Source organism: Peromyscus californicus, unplaced genomic scaffold (assembly GCF_007827085.1).
Source record: "Peromyscus californicus insignis strain IS unplaced genomic scaffold, ASM782708v3 Scaffold_9__1_contigs__length_137607984, whole genome shotgun sequence".
NCBI classification, from domain to species: Eukaryota; Metazoa; Chordata; class Mammalia; order Rodentia; family Cricetidae; genus Peromyscus; species Peromyscus californicus.
The window spans coordinates 102,887,031-102,907,264 of record NW_026294617.1 but is presented as its reverse complement, the minus strand read 5'-3'; the positions used below and the strand labels follow the sequence as shown (position 1 = coordinate 102,907,264).

General features: G+C 37.4%; 1 protein-coding gene across 3 annotated transcripts in view; it reads right to left on the bottom strand.

Annotated features, from left to right (window-relative positions):
• Positions 1-7,477: 7,477 nt before the first annotated feature.
• Positions 7,478-20,234, bottom strand: part of Ndst4 (N-deacetylase and N-sulfotransferase 4) — a 329,647-nt gene continuing 316,890 nt past the window's right edge. For all 3 annotated transcript variants that reach the window (XM_052730558.1, XM_052730557.1, XM_052730559.1), the window contains one exon: positions 7,478-20,234. This exon is cut by the window's right edge and continues 1,053 nt beyond it. The gene's annotated coding sequence lies outside the window, so the exon portion shown is untranslated.

Genomic DNA, 20,234 nt, shown 5'->3' with positions numbered 1-20,234 from the left:
ATGCTACAGATGCAGTTTTTCCCCTATAATGAAACTAACATTTTTAAAATTACAACTAAGAAAAATTCCCCTTTGTACAAAACTAGTTAAATAGTAAATGACAGAGAATGATGTCAAGCTACACAGAAATCTTAAAATGAAAATATTTCTAAAATATTCAGATAAGCCAGCCTTTATATACAGAATATCCCAGGGAAAAAATCTCAGAGGGGATTTGTGTGCTGTACATAATAATGCTTTTGTAATGTACTTCATTTTCTTTGGTATCAAGAAAAGTGGGAGAGTATAATATTGTCAGCATAGTGTGTTAAAGTTTCCTTATAATTTACTGTCATCAAACATCTTACTTGTCAACTAGTCTATCATGTTACTTTCAATCATAGAAAACTGTACTGATTGCCCAATTAATTTCTCATTTTTAAAATGAGCTATGTAAATATATTTATTTAGAAACGGAATAGTTTAGTAACTTCCCACCAGTATTTTCACTTGTTTCATTGGCATTTAAAACTCTCTTAAACAAAATTGTCAAGTGCAAAGTTATTACTACCTCCTATACCAATAAAATATGTAATTGATTAACCATGTAAATACTGTTATTAATTTTTTATCACATTTTCTACTTCTTCCTTTTCTTTCTTTATCTAAACATAAAGCAAGAACTGTTTAGAAGAACTATATCCTTTGGGAAAATTGATGAATAGACCATGTGTCTGAGTTTACATGCCAGATCACCAATCCTCTTTGGATTTATCCAAAAACAAACAAACAATCAAATCTAATAACTTCATCTAGAATACAAGTGCCAAAGCATACAGCATCTTATTTTATCACCCTCTTTGATTTCTTTCCTTGGTCTCTCTGATGTTTGAGGAATGTTTCCTGCTTTCCTAATATTGCTTTTCTTCATGGTCCCTTAAGGCCCTGGACATAGATGTTCATGCCTTTGGGAGTGCTCTATTTTCCTAAGGGCCTAGGGTTATGTCTACTACCTTCGTATTTTCCTTGGTTTAATTGTGGTACAGGCAGTCTAAATAGTACTAACACCGTCCTTAGCAAGCCCAGCATGACCAGTTTTTCTACGGTGTTCATGTCATTTATTGTTCTTTGCTTGTTTTCTATATGGGTCCCCAACTTTCTGTGATTCAGGTGAAACAGATATTAGCAGTTCCTGCCTCTAAAAATGTTGTAAAGAAAGCCTAGCAACAATTCCATCAGTACCCTTGGTGCAATGAAGAGGTATGCAATAAATCCATAGGACTCATTGCTGCAGCTCTGAAGCTTAGAAGCAGGCCAGTTTATTTTCTTTTCTATAGGGTGTAATTCATTAGACTCCTGCCATAAAACTTTTATTGGAGAAGTTGGATCATAAAATCTACGAGAAAGAGAGGATTCGGTAATAAGTGGTGTAAGTGCTGTAATAGGAAGAATAAAATGCTACAGACAAAATAAAGGTATTTATTCACTGCTGCTGGAAGTGAAATGGATTGTAAAAGATAACAAGATGAATTTCCAGGAACAACGGATTCTGTTTTCCAGTCTACCATGCTTTAGGAAAGCATCTTATATGTTGCATTGTAAATACTTTTCTTCCTATACCGTATTATTCACACACTCCTTTATGTGTGGATTCACATGTGCGAGCACACGTATTTAATGCACACCCTTGGGCTTAAAGATGACTTATTTATTTCTCTACTTTACAAAACCGGGTGGGAACTGAATCTTGTATAGACCACACACATGCTCTGTTGCTGAACTCTATCCCTAGAGCTCTCCTTAACCTTCTATGTAAATTTGGGGGAGATAGAAGTCATCCACTGAAAAGTTTTATCCCTTATGATTTGATTAGAACTTGTATAGCTGGATTATTAAATAAATGAAGAAAATACAAAACTACCTATGTAGAAAACTGACTGCCTGATAATCAAGTGAATGTAATCCCTCAACTTGGCTTTCGTCCTCTTTCTCAATACTTGGGATACTCTGTCTGTCTGTCTATCTATCTGTCTGTTTATCTATCTATCTATCTATCTATCTATCTATCTATCTATCTATCTATCTATTTATCTAAATTTCCCTTTCTCTCCTTTAACTATTGAATATCATATTCCTCAGAAATGGAAATGAACAAAAATGTGAAATATTATATGTTAAGAATTTCCTGTAACATACTATTCTTGAGTACTTGAAAGATGTGCAAACAATTTCTTCCCCAAGTATCTCATTATATTTAGCCAATTTACTAGAAACTTTTCATGCTCTGAGGAGAAAAAAGCTTCCATTCTATTTTCTGTTAGGTTCTTGAGACAGATACATTCTTAAAATATTACTCTCACCAACTCCTTATCCTCTGTCTATACTTATATTCAAACTTTTTCTGCTTGTTTTTCACATATCATAGCCTTTCTGTTCAACTCATCATTTTAATCATACTTATTGAAAACCTAATAAAATTTGCCGGAGATATTCAGGTACAGAAAAAACTACAAAGAACAGAGCCATTATTTTTGGGAGTTTATTATCTCATCAGTGGAAGCAGAAAAACAAAGGACGATTCATTTCCAGTTGGTGAGAACTGATACAGAATAACTAAGCAGAAGGCCCATGGAACATTTGACAGTGCAAGGGTCTGAGATGACAAGAAAGAAAGACATGGTGTAACTATTGGGGAACTTATATCTTGTAGAGAAGATATTGAGAGCTCTAAGATAGGAAACTGTTTGGTAAGTTCAGACAAGTATAAGGAGGTTAATTTGGACATAAGATGGTAAGGCAGAGGCACAGTGTTATAGGGAAGTTAGTTGAATATCTAGTTCATGTATTGGGTATGGTTCAAGTGTATGTTTGTTGTGCTCAGAGTCCAGACCCCCAAAGACCATCAAGTGATCAAATCTGATGCAAAAGCAAAGAGTTGAGTTAACTCGGGTCTCTCCATCCATCTGATGTAACAGCCGAGCAGGAGAGATCCTGAGCAGCAATGGGGCAAGGTTTTTATAGAGGGTAAAGCAAGCGCGGAGGTCTTGGGTTCTACAGACTACATAGGAACAGACTTAGGATTGGTTTATATGAGTGGTAATCATGTTAGTAACTTTTAATTGGCTAGGGTTAGTTGGGGTTACAGTTAGCCATTTGGGGGCAGGCCTGGACAAGTCCCAGGCCTTGTCCTTGTGCTGCTATGGAGGCGGGATGGCCTAGCACATACTGACTGTGAGGGCTGGCTCAGTGACCAGGCTTGGTGTGTCCTGTCTCCCTGTCCCTGTTGACAGGGGCATCAGTGACTAATTGTTGTTTGTTCATGGCCCTCTCAGAAACTGCTCAGTCTCAGAAAAACTGAAATTGAGGCCTAATCTCTGAGAGAAGACTGAGCAGCCTCTTATGGCATCTGCTTTGTCCTTCCATGTAAATCTCCCATGTGACTTTTCCTTAGGAGGGTTGTGAAGAGATGTCTACTCACCCTGTATAGAGGGGATACTACAGACCCCCGCCTCCAAAAAAACAAAAAGCAATGGATTCAATCTAAGTGCAGTCTAGTGAATCAATACCTTTATTGGGATTACTTTGAGGAATACAGGAAACTCCAAGGTGTTTAAAGCTCTGAAAGTCTCCCAGGGAAACTTCCAAGCAATAATTAAACCAATACAGAGTCCCTCACCTGTCAACTGTTTACCTCTTATACCACCTTAGGAAGGGAAAGGCTCTTGTGATGTTTTCATAAAGCTTATGAGCCTCATACCCTTGTGAATGCTTCCCCCCACCTCACCAGTAGGAAATATTAATAGGTCTGATTTGTGAGTGATGACTGAAGCTGTTCTGATTCAATATAGCAACATATAACCAGAGGAGACCGCTCCATTATAGTTCCCTTGGGGGCTCCTATGTTAGAATCTCAGTGTGGTAAAGGTGGAAGGTACTATGGAACCTCAAGAGTTAGCAAAGCTAGTTATCTCATTGGGCCATAGTCACTGGAAGGGACTAAGGTTGTTTTTTGGATGCTGAATTGATTGCTGTTACACATTCCCACCATACTGCTGTCTGTGATGAGGTCCTCACCAGAGCTGAGATAATGTGGCCACCATCTTGAAGCACATGAATAGTGTAGTAGTAATTCAGTCTCTTGCTTTTCTAAGGGTCATAGACTCAGGCAGTCTGTTAAAGTAGCATATCATGGACTAAAAGAGCTGCTCTGGCTGACACAAAACCTAGTTTATGGAAGCCCAACTAAGAAATTAGAAGTATGGGCTGGAGAGATAGCTCAGAGGTTAAGAGCACTGACTGCTCTTCCAGAGGTCCTGAATTCAACTCCCAGCAACCACATGGTGGTTCACAACCATCTGTAATGAGATCTGGCGCCCTCTTCTGTATACATAATAAATAAATAAATCTTAAAAAAAAAGAAATTAGAGGTAATAATTACTTTTTTTTCAAAAAGAGATGCAGGCTTAAGTTAGGGTACGCTGGTTGGAGTTGGTGGGGACCTCTAGAACTGGGTAGCTTTGGAAAGTCAAAGTGTGAGAAGGAAGAGCAGATCGGCTAATTCCTTTAGAAATGTTAGCCTACCTTTTCAGGAAGCAAGTGACCTACTTTTCTTAGCTAAAGGGAGCGCTTCCCTCTTCCAAAGGTACATGCAGAGTAGCAGGCTTTATTCTGATATTCTGTCTGTGCCTGTGACTATACTTTGTTCCAGTGCACTGCTTTCTCACAGCCAACCCTTCTCCTTGGAGTTGGTTCCTTCTCATTTTGCTTTCATATTAAACAAATTTCATGACCCTCTCTTGTTCCTCCTCCCCTCCCTTTAGGCCTGTTTCTTCTTTCTTACATGTTTTTTCATGTGTTTTGAGAGCATACACATGCCCATGTACCCACAAATACACACACATGCAAATACAAATTTAAATCTCAAATGTGCATATATAATAATACATGTGATGTTTTTCTTTTGAATCTAGGTTATTTTACCTAATACAACGATTTCTGGTTCATTATTTACTGTTAGTTGTTCTATGTCACACTATTCCTGAGGAGAGATTAACAATGTCTAATCATCTCAGATAGGGAAATAGCAATGAACCAAAAGTAAGAATAACAGTGAAGTCCAACATGGTGTATCAATGAGTTTTGTTGAAGTTATTTGGAAGAATGTGTGAAGATTTGCTTACAGCAGCAGAAGTGACTCAAAGACAGCTGCATCACAAAGCCCATCCCAGCATATCTGACAGCTAAATAATGATGGAAACCTCAAGTGCACTGTGCAATCTGCAGGGAACTCAACAGGTTGGAAAGTGTCTCTGGCAGTTCAGGGGTCTGAGTTTCTTCCAAACAGCTCAGTTTGCTCCTTCTTCTAGGCAGCTCAGCTGCTCTTTCTGGTTTGACTAGTTTGAGAGTGATTTTAGTAGTCCTTACAGCTTAAAAATGCTTTGGGTGGGAGGAACCTAGTGTATCTGGTCAGTTTCAGGGACTTCCTGAATCCTTTGAATTGTTTATTTCTTGTAGTTAATGAGTTTCCCTGCAGGATGGAGCGGTTCACCTTCTGTTCACAACAACCTGATGTTTTACCTCCTTGTAAACATTTTGTATCTGTCAGAGTTTCCCTCCAAGGTGCAAGGCTTTGATCTCAGAGGAAATTGGCTGCATAACAAATTGTTTCAATGTCATTCTTTTGTAGTTGAATATAATCCCACTGTGTACAATGTGCTTTAATTTAGATTTTTCTTTCCAAATTTCTCTAGGGCTAGATTTTTCTTCACTGTACATTTCTCTACCTGTGGTGAACTCACTGGACCTGACTTAATTTTCTCAGCCTTACTCAGGACCAAGGGAGAAATGTGGCCTTGCTCTCCTCTACTGCAACTGCTGGACCCCTGAGTCCTAGAGTCCCTGGACTACCCCTGTGGCTGTAGCTCTAACTGTTGCCTCTTTACTTACTGTACCTAGCTGGCCAAACCATCTCCATCCCCAGTACACCCTTCTTCACCTTGGGGGATAATTATCCATCCCCCATCCCTAGGCAGACTTGATCATCTTCATTTGTATATTTCTATCAGGAATGTTTTCTGTGAGTTACCCTTTTGTCGCTGAAGCCTTCCAGAATTTCCTTAACACAGAGTTCAGCTTTCTATCAGTATTTTCCTTAGTAACTCCAACTCCACACAAATTTCACTACATTTGCCTTCAAGTAACCCAGATAGAATTCTTCCTCTGCTTTTCCTTTTTTTTATTTCCCCTAGGTTGCTCTTTACATGTTGTTCTAAATCAGCTAGATTGGCCAAAGCCCTTCCTACTTTACACAGAGCTTGCCTCAACAAATAACTCAGAAAAGCCACCAAAGCTCTACACCAGCCCCAAGACCTATGCTCAATGAGCCTTTTCTTTAACTCTTCCGTGAACGTAGTTCTATCTGGACCAGTGAACTAAGATTCAAACACAGCTTTTCTTATTTCTAGCCCCTCTGTACCACCTGCCACTCCTCTACGGTCCTCCAACCCTGATATAACCAAATAATCTAATGGCTCTGATAAGGAGCCCATCTTGGACTGATTTCCCTCATAGCATCTCAGGTTATGAAGACTTTGCTTTAAGGAAGGATAGGTAGTTATTGCTCACTTTTTCTGCATCCACAGCAGTCAGACTGATCCCATCCACTCCCATGTCCCTCAGCCTCACAAGTCAGGCAGTGATAGGCACTTTTATTGCTTGTTTAAAACTCTTCCCCAATTCCAGCAATTCAAGTGCTGAATATTTCTTGGTCACCCTAGTTTTTCATACAGGACTGTTGTTAAGGCTCATCCAGATCTTGGATCACAGATTTTTCCCTCTTTTTCCACAAAAGGTCAGATATAAAGGATATCTTCTATTGCTTTTACCATATGTATCTCATCTTCTAATTGATTTGCCAAATCCAAGGCTAACATGGAGGAGACTAACCACATCCCCTTTCGTATTGTAACTCCCCCTTACACAAACAAGTTCCAGCTTGGCTACTATCTCCGCCTCAGATCTATTTCTTACCATATACCACAAAGGCTTGCAACCACTGCTGCTGCTTGCCAACAATCTTGACCCTTTGCTTTAATTTCAAAGACAAAATAACTGTTTTCAGGGGATTTCCACTTTCATGTGGTACACCCAGCTAATAAACCAAGCATGATACCCCATACCACATAGACTGCTATCCTGGTATTCCTTTCACAGACACTCCTAACCCTAATGGCTCAGTCTCGGTTGCGCATCTCACTACCCATAGCAAGCATCATGCAACTTCTTCATAGCACAAAGGCACATGAACACACACCTCAATTGTATGCCTTGCTACCTATAACCAGGACCATGTACTCACTCCTCCCCATCTCATCTTTGGTTCTGTTGGGTCCTTGTTCATGTGTCAATTATGTTGTGTGATAGACTTTACCTGGGCAGATATAACACATACACATGCCTTTCACCCCATGACAGACCAAAGTATGAATTCCCACCAATGTTCAAGTTGACGAACCAATGAGTTTTATTGGGATTACTTACATGAGTATGAGTGAAGGATTACTTACATGTGCAGAAATGATGCAAAGACAACTTCATTGCCCACCCCAGCCTACTAGAGCCTACCCCAGCATGGGTGACATCTCACAAAAGCTGGAAGCCTGGATCATACCACACAACCTGCAGGAAGCTCAACAGGTTAGCTCCGTTGGTCTAGACCTCTTCCAGGCAGTACAACTAGTCTCTGCTTCTTCCAAGTGGCTGGGTGTGTCTCAGAGTCCCCTTTGCAGTTTGCTTGTCAAAGAGTGACTCTCGGCAGCCCTTGCTGTTTACTCTTGAAGAATGTGTGACCTGATGAATCTGGCCAGTTTCAAGGACTTCCTGAAGCTATTATGAGTTGTTACTTTCTGTCTCAAGGACTTTCCCTGAAGAATGGAGTGTTGAAAGTGTTCTACAGCTACATGCACAGGGTCATGAAACTGTTCACAAAATGTACATCCCATTCATCAAGACCACTGGCAAACAATTCTCAGTCATTCTTGTAGTAACGTGAAGGCGATGCCTCAAGACTAAGACTGAACAGGCATGATGAGGAGTAGAAACATGCCTGCTAATGTTGACTTCCAAATCTCAAAAATTCTCAAATTTCTCTTTTCTCTTATGCCTTCTCATTTAGATAAGGCAATCTAAGCACTTAGTTATAAGGCAGATTCTGCTAATTAACTCCTCTCCCTGCTGATATTTGGGTTACATGGACTTTTATATTCATGATAATACATAGAGTTAGATATTAATTTATTTTAATATTTCATGCTATCTTAACTAATTTGAAATTTTATAGGTTAAGAAAACATTTAAAGCCCTGGGGACACAAGGATTAGAGAGAGTATATCTCAACACAGTAAAGACTATATATGAAAACCTACAGCTAACTTTTCATGCTAAATAGAGGAAAGCTTGAAGCATTCCAACTTAGATAAGGACCAAGGCAAGAAGAGTGTCTACTCTGCAATTATCAACTTATTGTTCAAACTCTTCGCTAAAACAATAAGACAAGAGAAGGAAATAAAGGGGTATCAATAGGAAGGAAGTTAAAATATCCTTCTTTCTTTTCAGATGAATTGATTCTACACATACAGGATCCTAAAGACTTCTCTAGAAAACTTCTAGAACTGACAGAAATTTCCAGCAAAGTGGTAGAATACAAAGTTACCATACAAAAGTCAGTAAGAGATACTGTCTTAGTAAATAAATGGAGAACAATAGAGAAAGACACCTGATATCAACCTCTGGTCCTCCCCCACATTCACAGGTGGGAATACTTACAACACACACACACACTTTTAAAGTACTTTGAAATTCCATCTCACAACCTTTAGAATGAATGTTATCAAGAAATCAGAGGATGATAAATGCTGACATAGAGGTGAAGAATGAAGAATGCTAATTCATTGCTTGTAGGAATGTAAATTGGTACTGCCAGTATGGAAATAATTGTGGTGGTTTCTCAAAAGCTACTGGTAGAAGTCTTATGTAATCAACTCTGGACACATCTTCAAAGTACTCCACATCCCACCACAGGGATACTTTCTCTCCCACACTTTTTGCTGCTATTTTCACAATGGCAATAAAACAGAATCAACCTAGATGCCATTCAACTAATTGACAGATGAAAGTGTGGTACATATACACAATTCAGTTTTGTTCACCTATAAAGAAAAATAAAATTATGAAATTTGCAGGAAAATTGATAGAACAAGAAATACCATTTTGAGCGAGGCAGCACAATATCAGAAAACTTGTGTGTTTTTTTCTCGCATATGTGGATCTTAGTTGCTACTTTTTACAAATGTACATTTAAGTGTGAATGAATATGTGTAAAGCTGGGAAGCTTTAAGGAATGAAAGGATAGTAAAAAATACATTCAAAATTAAAAATCAAGGGGATAACAAGAAGGTTGGATTTAAAGAAGGAGGCAAGGAAATATGAAAGAGGTAAGGGGGGTGTCAACCAAACCAAGGATGGCTGAAAAACCCAGAAGAAAACCTGGTAATGGGTAAGCTAGTCATAAAATATAATAAAAGAAAATGAAAGTTTCAACATACCTGTCCTATGTGTATATACAAAGCTGCATCTGAAACCACAGGTTATTAGGCAAAAAGTCCCATATCAGGTGTAAGTTGGTGACTAGTGAGTAGTTAAGAAAGCCTCTGAGGTCTACAAACATACAGGCATTTGCCATGGCTACCAGTTGCCCATTAGAATTAGAATTAGATGGTGAGATCTAGTTGCTGAAGAATCTGCACACTTTGATTAGGAGATAAGGAGAACATTCTGGAAGACTTCTCTCTAATTTCTAGCTCATAAATTGAAGGAAGGTGCAACTGAGGTTTTTGGGAGAATTTTCAAAAGTCATTTGTGGCTATTGTATGCTCCACTATTGACTAGCCAACCAAAAGATGCTCATTGACTCAATAGTGGTAAATCAGTAATGTGGGAAACCATATGCTCTCTGATAAGATTTGAGGCCTATTCCACATGAGAGGATCCTTGCCTGAAATACACTACTCAGGCACAAATGGAATTTCTGTACCAGCCCTTTTCAAGGCTCAATCACAGAAGGCATGATAAAAGAGTGTAAGATCTGGAGGAAGGAGTCAAGTGCAGAAGGCTGTCTTTGGCACTCTTGATCACTGTCATGAGGGGAGAGGAGGATGGGTGAGGCCCCTCCACCAGGATCCACAGCCATGTATTGATATCTAGTAGCATTCATGAAGCCCCACCTTCTCCCTGTATATCTGTGAGCAGGTAATAGTCTCTGGTAGCAAGGGTGGGGAGAGACAATTCCTTCAATGATGTGGCCACAGTTGAGGTCCTTCTCCGATAAATATCACCAGGACCCAGTAAGTCACTCCAGCAAAACTCACTGGTCATCAAAACTAAATGAATAGATAAATAATGCAAAATGAATAAATATGCTGAGAAGTACATTAAAAGACATTCCATACCAAAAGTGTAAAATTTAATGTCAATCTTTACAGCTTTCATTCTGAAAGCCAATTCTGTTTATAAAGTCACTTAGTGGTATATATTTTGGTGTGTGTTGTTTTTATTTATTTTTGTTTTTCCTTATAATAAAATGTAAAAAAAAATAAGAAAAACAAATAAATAAACATGAGAGTAGAAGTGGATCTATGTGGGAAGGGGAAGGGTCGTTAGCAGACAGAGGATAAAAGAAGAGGGTAATTTGAGTGAATACTGTCAAAATACATCGCATACATGCATGAATATGACATAATAAAACCCAATATTATATATATAATTGATATGTGGCAAGAAAAAAATCTCAGAAAGGGGGATTATTGTCAAAGAAGAATAACATTCATCAAGTTCCTTGAGGGCAGGCAGAAGCTGATGAGGGAATGGCCACCAAGTTTGAGATAAATGACAGCATTGGCAAAGTTGTCATCCATAACAAAGGATAGATCAAGTACCACGTGTGTCTGTCTGCAGGAGAGAGTGTGATTTGTGCTGGCATTGTCAGAGCACAGGGAACTGTCTCTGGTTCTATCAGAGTACATGAGATTTTCTACACTGCCATAGAAAAAGTGACCCAAGGACTTTGCATTGTTTTCCTTGGGGAAATAGTAAATGTACTCTGTCAGAAGAACATAACTAGAAACTAGAAGGGACAATTACGATGGAGAATTTCTGGCTATTTACCAAACATTTCTTTTGTCTTAAAAATCTGGCTGGACCACCTTTTCCAGCCACCTTTCAGTACAGTTTGCTTTTGCTCCCCAGATTCTGACCAATGTGGTATGATATATATGTCATTCTGAGACTTATAAAAATGCTTGTGACTGACCCTCCCTGTGCTTCAGGCTTAAGGGCTGACACCCAGGGTGAGGATGGAAAACTGGACTTTATCAGTAAGGCTTTTATATCTAAGATGCTTATATTTAATTACTTTATTCATGCTGGGTACAGATCCTATGAAGATGATCTGACATTTACATCCTTGTCTGGTTTTCCATATATATGTTTCTTACTGATAAATGGCAAGTCTTGGCCTACAACCCTAATTCCTTTGGAATCTACTCAATTGACAACAGGACAACAGTAAGCAGTTATTCTGAGGACACTCCAGTGAACACACCCCACATAAAGACAACAAAGTCATCTAGAGAGCAAAACCTATTGGCTATTCGACCACAAAGAATGCAGTATTTGATAATTTATTGAATCTTACTACTTTGTGATTTATATTTCTCTTGCTTATTCATCTAGATATCAAGAGAAATACCCATTATGGCTGCTAAAATCTAGACAGGTGCTTTAATGGTTTACCAAATATTGGGTGCCTTCAACATCTCAGTATCTAAGTGTATGCTTAAACCTCGAAAGTGTTCTGGTGACTGCTGTGTTGGAACTGAGTGAGGAATTGCCATGTCCATTGACTCTCCATTTATTGACTGCACTTTCTGAGAAGACAGGACATTGCATCCATAATTTTGACCAGCTCTACAAGCAATTCTTAGGATTTAGCTCTGCTGTTTTACAGTATTTCTTTGATTTGGGCTTCTCACATGTAAAGCCAAGTAATATTGATTCAAAAATGACTGCTTCTTCAGCAGAAAAGTTAGCAAACTTTTTTTGGTAGAGAATCGTATAATGAATTCTAGGTTTCCTTAGGCCATAGAGAATTTTTGACTCATATTCTTCTTTAGTGTTATTTTCTTATGGCTTTCATTATTATTAATTAAACAACTATTTTAAGACAAGCTCTTCCATAGAGCTCAGGCTGGCCTTAAACTCATGATTCTGCCTCAGCATTGTGATTGCTGGAATGACAGGTGTGTGCTATCAGAAATGGTGTATATTCTTGTCAAAATATTTAATACATTTAAAATACAAAATCTTTATTAGCTCTAGGACAGTATATGCAAAAAGAGAACTTGACCCTTATCACAGAATTTTCTGACACAATCTTGTTGTTTAACACATATGCCTTACCTCTTGTAACCCATGAACTTTTACCCTAAAGGGTGTTATGTAAGACAAGAAAAAAGTGTTTAAATAATTTAGGAGAGAATTACCCACTCTAGCAGCATCTTGACAATCCACAAATTACATCAACATAGTAGATTTAATACTTGAGGATTAAAGATGCCTGGTCAATTAGTACTATTTTCAGGAATTCTTCCACAATATGGAGACTTTGTCTCTAGATTCCTATTAATATATTTGAAAAGATTTTCTGTGGGATATTTTATACAACTATTCTGGAACCTTAGATTCCTGGCTGTGAGTGATATTGTGAAGCCCAAGTTTATTGTTTCTCTAATGCACTTTTCTTTACCCAGTTTAATAATCTAAATTGATGTTTTCTAATCTCTGGTTTCTTTGGGAACTTTGCCTTTCCCTTTGCTCTTCAAGAATGGTTCCTGACAGTTTTATGTTCTCTTCTACAGGCATGATGATGGACTTAGGCCATTTTCTTGGTGTTCTGAATAAATCCTTTCTTGGGGGGGGTGTGTGATTTATCGAGAGCAGTTCAGTTTCCTATTATAACCTTTTATTCATTTATCTTAGATCTTGGTTTCACTTGCCTGTGCTGTATCTTTAGCTTTTTATTTCCAGCTCTTTCTTCAGGAGGAAATGAGGCTCAGAAGAATTTCATAGCCTGGCCCACAACATACATGTTTTTGACAGAACTGGAACTTGCAAGTATATACAAAGGCTATTACTTTCTTATCATTCAAAATCACCTAGTGACCACATAGTTTAGGTTTTTTTTGGATATGCTTAAGTCAAAATTTTTGGGATGTATTTTTAAAGTACATATTGTGTGTCTATAAGAAGAAATGTAAAATATGATTCACTGTCATGGTGTTGCGACATGTCAGCTGCTGTTTCTGGGTGCTTTCAAGTTGTAAGTTATATCACCTTCACAATAACTCCAGGGGTAGCTGCTACTATCATTTGTAGTATAAATATCAGGAAATCATAGGACAGCGAGGATAAACAAAGGGTTTGTGGACAAAGCAGAATCAGGAAGTGGCCATACCTCAATGCAAGCTGTCCTTCCTGCTCCCACATTATTCTGCCCTGTTTTTGTGATTGAAAGTATTTTAAATAGGTGCTTAGTCTTTGGGTGAACAGGGAGAAGGTGCTGATGGGAGGTGGTTCTTTTCACACAGCTGTGCAGTAGCTGCTAAATGGTCACATTATGTGCATTGATTAAGGGTAGCCTAGGAAAGAGGAGGTTCGGGTTTGCATCCATTGCTTGTGTGCCATGTGTGACAAGAACATAACTACTTGTCTGTGTCTGCTGTCACGTTTCTTCTTAGTTTTTCCATGCTGCCCTGCCTTAAGTGTCTTCTGCAGTCGGAATGATTTCTCTTTCAATATACGTAATAGATTTGCATAGGCTTAATTATTTTAATATGATGAAGGCTTTTGCGTAAGAACACTCATTTTTAGGAAATGTTCAGGAAACATCGAAGAGAGAAAAAAATGGATCTCCACACTGAGAATTTAGTGCCTAGACTCCTATCTGAATCTACAAGGAGAAAATTTATGTCCGTGCCTTCAGTGTGGAGAATGTAGACTGCAGAAATTATTTCAGGTAACTTCGACAAATCAGTCTTGGTTTGAACCTCAAAAGCAAGCAGATTAGTGTACCCATCACACCAACACACCCCACTGCACTTTATTGATTTTGTGGTCTATCTTCATCAGCAAGCAGAGAAAAAAATAAAAGAAAATATATCAATGTAACATTCTCTCTCCTGACACAAGGTCATTTGTACATCTGTGTGTCTTGGTCCTTGTACTAGAATTCTGTTTTGCTTCCCTGTCAGAAGTAGTTGAAGTTGCTTCCTGATGCTGGGGTACATAAGATTTTTCTCTTTAATCCCAAGTCTAATAACTGGAAATGGCCTTTGGCAGTCACAGAACATTGTCATGATTCTCTTTTATCTTTGCCAACAACTTTCTGTTTCCTTTTCAGCTGTGTATTTTTACTACTATGCTAGTATCACATTTCTGGTAGGTCATTTATACCTCTGAAAACATTTTTGAAACCTAAGGAACTGATAATAGAGCCTTAAATAATTAATAATATTAAAAAACTGGTATTTACAGTGGGTATACCTGGATTATTTAGAGATATTTTTAATTCAAATCAGAAAGTACCCAAAGTTTGGCACAATTAAACATCAGTATTAAACATCTCCTTAACAATCAATATTATTGTTTTTGTCAGTGAAAAAGAAATCTACAACTCATTGGCCTGCATGGTTAAGTACTAAGTCACCAATGCGTATCCTTGTCAATAGATTGAACTTTTAAATTCAAAGTCAGACCCTTTCCCCACTCAGTGTGTTGCAGACAGGCAGCTTTTAGCTTTGTTCTGATTATAAATGAACAGATTTGTGGGAAGCAATACTTTGAGATCTTTAAATCAATATGAAAGAACAGCAGTCAGAATAGTTCAATTCTTCTGTCTAGGGATGTTTAATTCTCACTAAATTTATCTGTGGGTCTGAGAGGAAATGTGGCCTTAGAAAACCTGGAGAGCTAGGAGATGTAGATTTACAAATAAAATTGCATTTAGAAAGCAAGCCAAACTCTTCAACCAAATGCCTCTCAAAATATGTGTCCTGGGCCTATGAACTAGAGAATGACTTTGTATCTGTATAAGTATGTGCCCCAAAGTTGCATTCCAGGTTTTACCATGTAAAAGACAGAAGATAATTCATGCTTTCATCTAATATTATTTTTTCTGTGATATATTTTATGTTATGCATATGTGATACACTAATAAAAAGACATTGTAACTCATTTTTATAGGGTATCACGTAGCCTTATGTGGAAAATTGTAGAAATAAGTGCATGTGAATAGTATAATTTATTATACTATAGAATATATAATCTAAACATACCAAAGTACTTGTATTAATAACTTGGTATTAGTAGCCTAATAAGAACTGAGAGAGTTGTGAAAGAACCTCAAGACCGAGATCCAAGTTAAGTCTTACAGAATTGAGAGACAGTGTTGCTTTATTGTAGATAAGAAGAAATTAGGGAGGGAAGAGAAATGGATCTCCATAGCTATGCTGATTACTCAATGTTCAAAGATTAGGATGTTAGGGAATCAATGATGCCAACACATCTAAGAAATTTATTAAGGAAGAGACAAAAATAAATACTTTAATAGCTCCTATACAAGCGTCTACAGTCTAAAAATTGTAGTGTAATTGAAAAATGCAAATGGATTGTTACTTGAATTTTTCATGTTTTTTTTTTTTTAATGTGAAGAAAGAAAGGTCTGGAAGGCAAAACCTCAAATTATATTTTTAAAAAAAATCTTCACATACCTTGTTATGGATTTTGTAATACTTTTGTTCATGGGAATATTGGAAAGTTTAAAGATAGTGAATATCTGGTTCTATTTTCAAGCTACAAAGCCACCAGTGGTATGGGATACAATTAACAGAGAAGTGGATGATGATCCTGTTCAGAGTTTATGTTAATAAGGTAGGTGCTCTCTGTCATATCACAGTGTTCAGAGTTTGGGGAAGTAGAAAATTAAGGCTCCCTGTAATGACTTTATAGACATCTGGTAAAATCAGGAGAACATCAGTGGACCTAATTTCAAATTCCATCTTGTTATACTCCAGCACAGAATTTTCGCCGCTCACATTCATCCAGATCGGATGTATCACGGACTGTCCACTTATCCATGGTAGTAGGTTTACTTCCCTTTCAGCACAGAATTTTCGCCGCTCACATTCATCCACATCGGATGTATCATGGACCGTCCACTTATCTGTGGTAGTGGATTTACTTCCCTTCCAGCACACCATCTTATTCAGACAAGCCACCTAAGTCCTCCATCTGTGGGAACTAGGAGTCACCTTCTTTGCAAGCCAACATTTGCTTCCTACAGCCCCTGTTCACTCTGTTCCAAAATAAAGCCCCCTCATAGGCCTGCCTGGCATGCAGCTGTGATTATACACAGTTAGTAAACTACTGTTGATTGTGTCTTCCCTGTGTTAAGTGCTACAAGTTTAGCAATCTCTTAAACTCTATGTAGAAATACCTTTCCTGCCCAGAGAATTAATAGTCGGCTACCCAACAAGCAGCAAGTGAGAGGAGAATTTAGATCTGTGCTGATGGATAGTATAGTTTTTGTCCACATGTGATTCTTGTACATCTGAAATGTGTTAAGTCAAAGCCTTAAGTGTTATAGGGATCAAATGCCAACTAGATCCTGAAGACCCAATATAAACATAGGACTATAAATATATCAATATTTTTAATTTAATTGTTTGTCTGCTGATATATCTTAGTTGTATTATATATTTGTCATGGGTAAATACAAAAAATAATGTTTGATATTTATAAAATATAAACATATATAATAAAGTGTGGTTTTTTTTTTGTTGTTGTTTTGTTTTTTGTTTTTTGTTTTTTCGAGACAGGGTTTCTCTGTGTAGCTTTGCGCCTTTCCTGGAACTCACTCGGTAGTCCAGGCTGGCCTCGAACTCACAGAGATCCGCCTGCCTCTGCCTCCCACGTGCTGGGATTAAAGGCGTGCGCCACCACCGCCCGGCAATAAAGTGTTTTTGTCTACAGGGAAAAGTTTTCATTAGAGGGTTGAAGTTGAGATATGTAGAGAATTCATAGACATTTTCTTGTACTTTTTAAGTGAATATCGATGGCATTAACTGTTTATGATATATGCCTCCATATAACATGTTTTCACATATGCCCCCACTAAGCTTCTCATTTGCTGAGGAAATTAGAGGTGTAGATCTGATATTTTTGGCAATGTATCTACTGGGTTAGACAAGAATTATGGAGAGATGGGAAGAACAGATAAAAGGGAAATCATTGGTGACGAAATCAAAGGTGTCTCTAAGGAGGAGGGAAGCAATCAGACAGCAAAGTGCTACCTTGCTGTGAGTGCTGATCACCAGAGCGGGGCAGAGAGCAGCACAAAATCTACATTGGGATAATGACTAGGAAGATAGGTTCTCATTTGACCAGATACAATTATATGTTTTATCACATATGTTTTATTTTTAACAGGAGTAGAAAACAGACATTCCTGTTTGATGGATGAGAAGAGAGCCATAATTAGTTATACATTACTTTTATGACTAACATATTTCAGCACAACTATTTCAGGGCATTGTGCTGTTACCCAAACATATTCTTATTGAGAGGCTATAATAACCTCATGAGTAATTATTTTCTTGTCTCTAATTTACAGGAAAAAAAAAGACTGTGGCTCAACGGAGTTCCACAAATTATCTAAGGCCACACAGCTACTGAGAGGTAGGACCGGGATGAGGATGCCAATTTTGAAAAACTCATTCCCATATCTGGGGGACAAGCATTTGATGTTTGGCATCCAGGAAGTGTGTATGCCATGATGAAGACAAGGGAAGAAGTAATCCATGGGTGCTTAAAGGCCGGCTTCAGGAGAAACAGCATCACTCTAGGGGTTGTACCTGCAGCAGGGTAGATTCTGGTGAAGAGACAGCCATGGTCCTTTATGCTAGGGTGACGACAGCCATTTTAACAATTTCATTCCAGTCAATGTAGAGTTTAAACTCTGCTTATCCCATGTATCTCACTGGCTAACAAAGAAGATTATTTGTGAGGTCAAAAACTCTTTAGGTTTCTCAGACACAACACATTTACAGACACTTGCACATTTTTAAGTACGTGTATAGATTTCTGGCAGGATTGTGTTCCTGAAGTTGACTTAGAAAAAAAAAATCCAATATGCACAGCCTACTAGATCAGATAGTCTGCTTTATGGCCAGTGTTGTTTTGAGTCTACCTTCCTCAAGCAAACAGCATTTTCTGCTACCACCAGAAAGAGAAGGCTTTAATATCATTTCTATATAAATACTTCGTGTTTCCTGTAGTTTAAAATCAATCAATCAATAAGTCTAGAATATAGATTACTTTGTATTACTTAAAACATTAAGATTTAAAAAGCAACACAAGACTAAATGTAAGTTGGGTTTGCTAAAATTTAGGCAAAAAAAATACCTTCTATAAGGTGTGTGTGTGTGTGTGTGTGTGTGTGTGTGTGTGTGTGTGTGTGTGTGTTAAACCAACAGTGCTATTCTTCATGTGTTTTGGTCCTTGTTAAATAGAAACCAAATTTTATTTCAGATGAATTTTCATAATATAACTTTTAGGTGTTAGTATCTGAAACAATTAAATACTATTTTTGTCTTTAACAAAAGGAAGTAGTTGCCAGCTATGCTTGTAAGTCAGGCAAGGACCCAAAGTCTGGAAAGGAATGAAGAGAACATACCTGTATGCTAAGGGACATGAAAAAAATATTCTAACATTTAAATAAATTTATGTTGCATAAAACTGAAGATGTAATTTAAAATTCTAAAAAAATATACTATTAAATTCCAAGAGAACAATCCTGAAGTGGGAAGAAATCTTAAAAAGGAAAATATTATTAAAGCTGAGATTTCCCAATTACTGCAGAGCAGAGTCTCATAGTCTAGATTCCTTCAAACTTTTAGATGAAGGTTTGTTAAATAATTAAGTAAAGTTGCTCACTTCATTATCAAACATAGCAAGAAAAATATACATAATGATTAGAATAATCAGGAAAGAAAGAGAAAGGTTAAGTTTGGGTGATATTTTCCTTTCAGATACTGGTGGGTGGGTCACTGATATGTACACATTATTAAAAGGTGAGAAAAATGCAGAAAATTAATTTCATTGCTAAATCTGGTGATGTGTTGGAAGTTCTTGAGTTATATCAATATTATTTGGTGTGAAAGTACCCATTTTACATGCTATAACTAGAAGTCTAGTCCCCTGTGAAGGAAAGAAGATTTTCCTCTAGGTCAAGAAAATAGTAGTCAGAGGTGAATGTAGTACTCCACACTTGTAATCCCAATGCTCCAGAGGGAAAGGCAGGGGGATTGCACATTTGAAGTCAGGCTGTGCTGGATAGTAATATCCTGTCTCACACAGAACAAAAGAAAGTGGTAGAAACTCTATAATATAAGTGGGAGGGAGATGGTGAATAAATTGTAGTGGTCTAAATAAATAATTGTGGTTATTACTTCACCATTTTTAAGGGACTGTGTCATACTCTCTTATAAGTAACAAGGGTAAGAATTTAATCCCCACAGCTAAAAATGAAACAGGAAATTACTGTGATTTATATCAATAAAGAGTTTTTAAAAGCTCACAGTTTCTGATAAAGAGAAAGGAATACTAAGAAAAACCTGAAAATAAATAAAAAAAATTGTGAAAAATAGATGAGAAGTTGGATTTTCAATATGTAAAAAAAACAAAAAACAAAACCACCAGGGCTCTTTTAAAATAGCCAAGTTTGAGTTGTTTGTCTAATTCATCTCCTCACCAAAAAACAAAACCAAAACCTATCAGTTTGTTATTGAATTAATGCAAGGATAAATTCTCAAATAATAGGGATGATGATATTTAGAAAAATTGCTCTGGAGGAGAGAGATTTGTTGGTAATGTTCCCAAAGTCACTTTGGTTGATTGTTCTGGTGAAATTTTACCTTCATATATCACAAAAAAGATAAACAATGCTTTCATAGATTATCATGGACAAACAGGATAAAATTCCAGTAAACAGGTTTTTATGTAGTCTTCAAATATTATAGGAACCTGTAACTCAAAACAAAACTTTTTGACTTGAAATTAACTTGTGAGCTTTATGTCTATGAAAT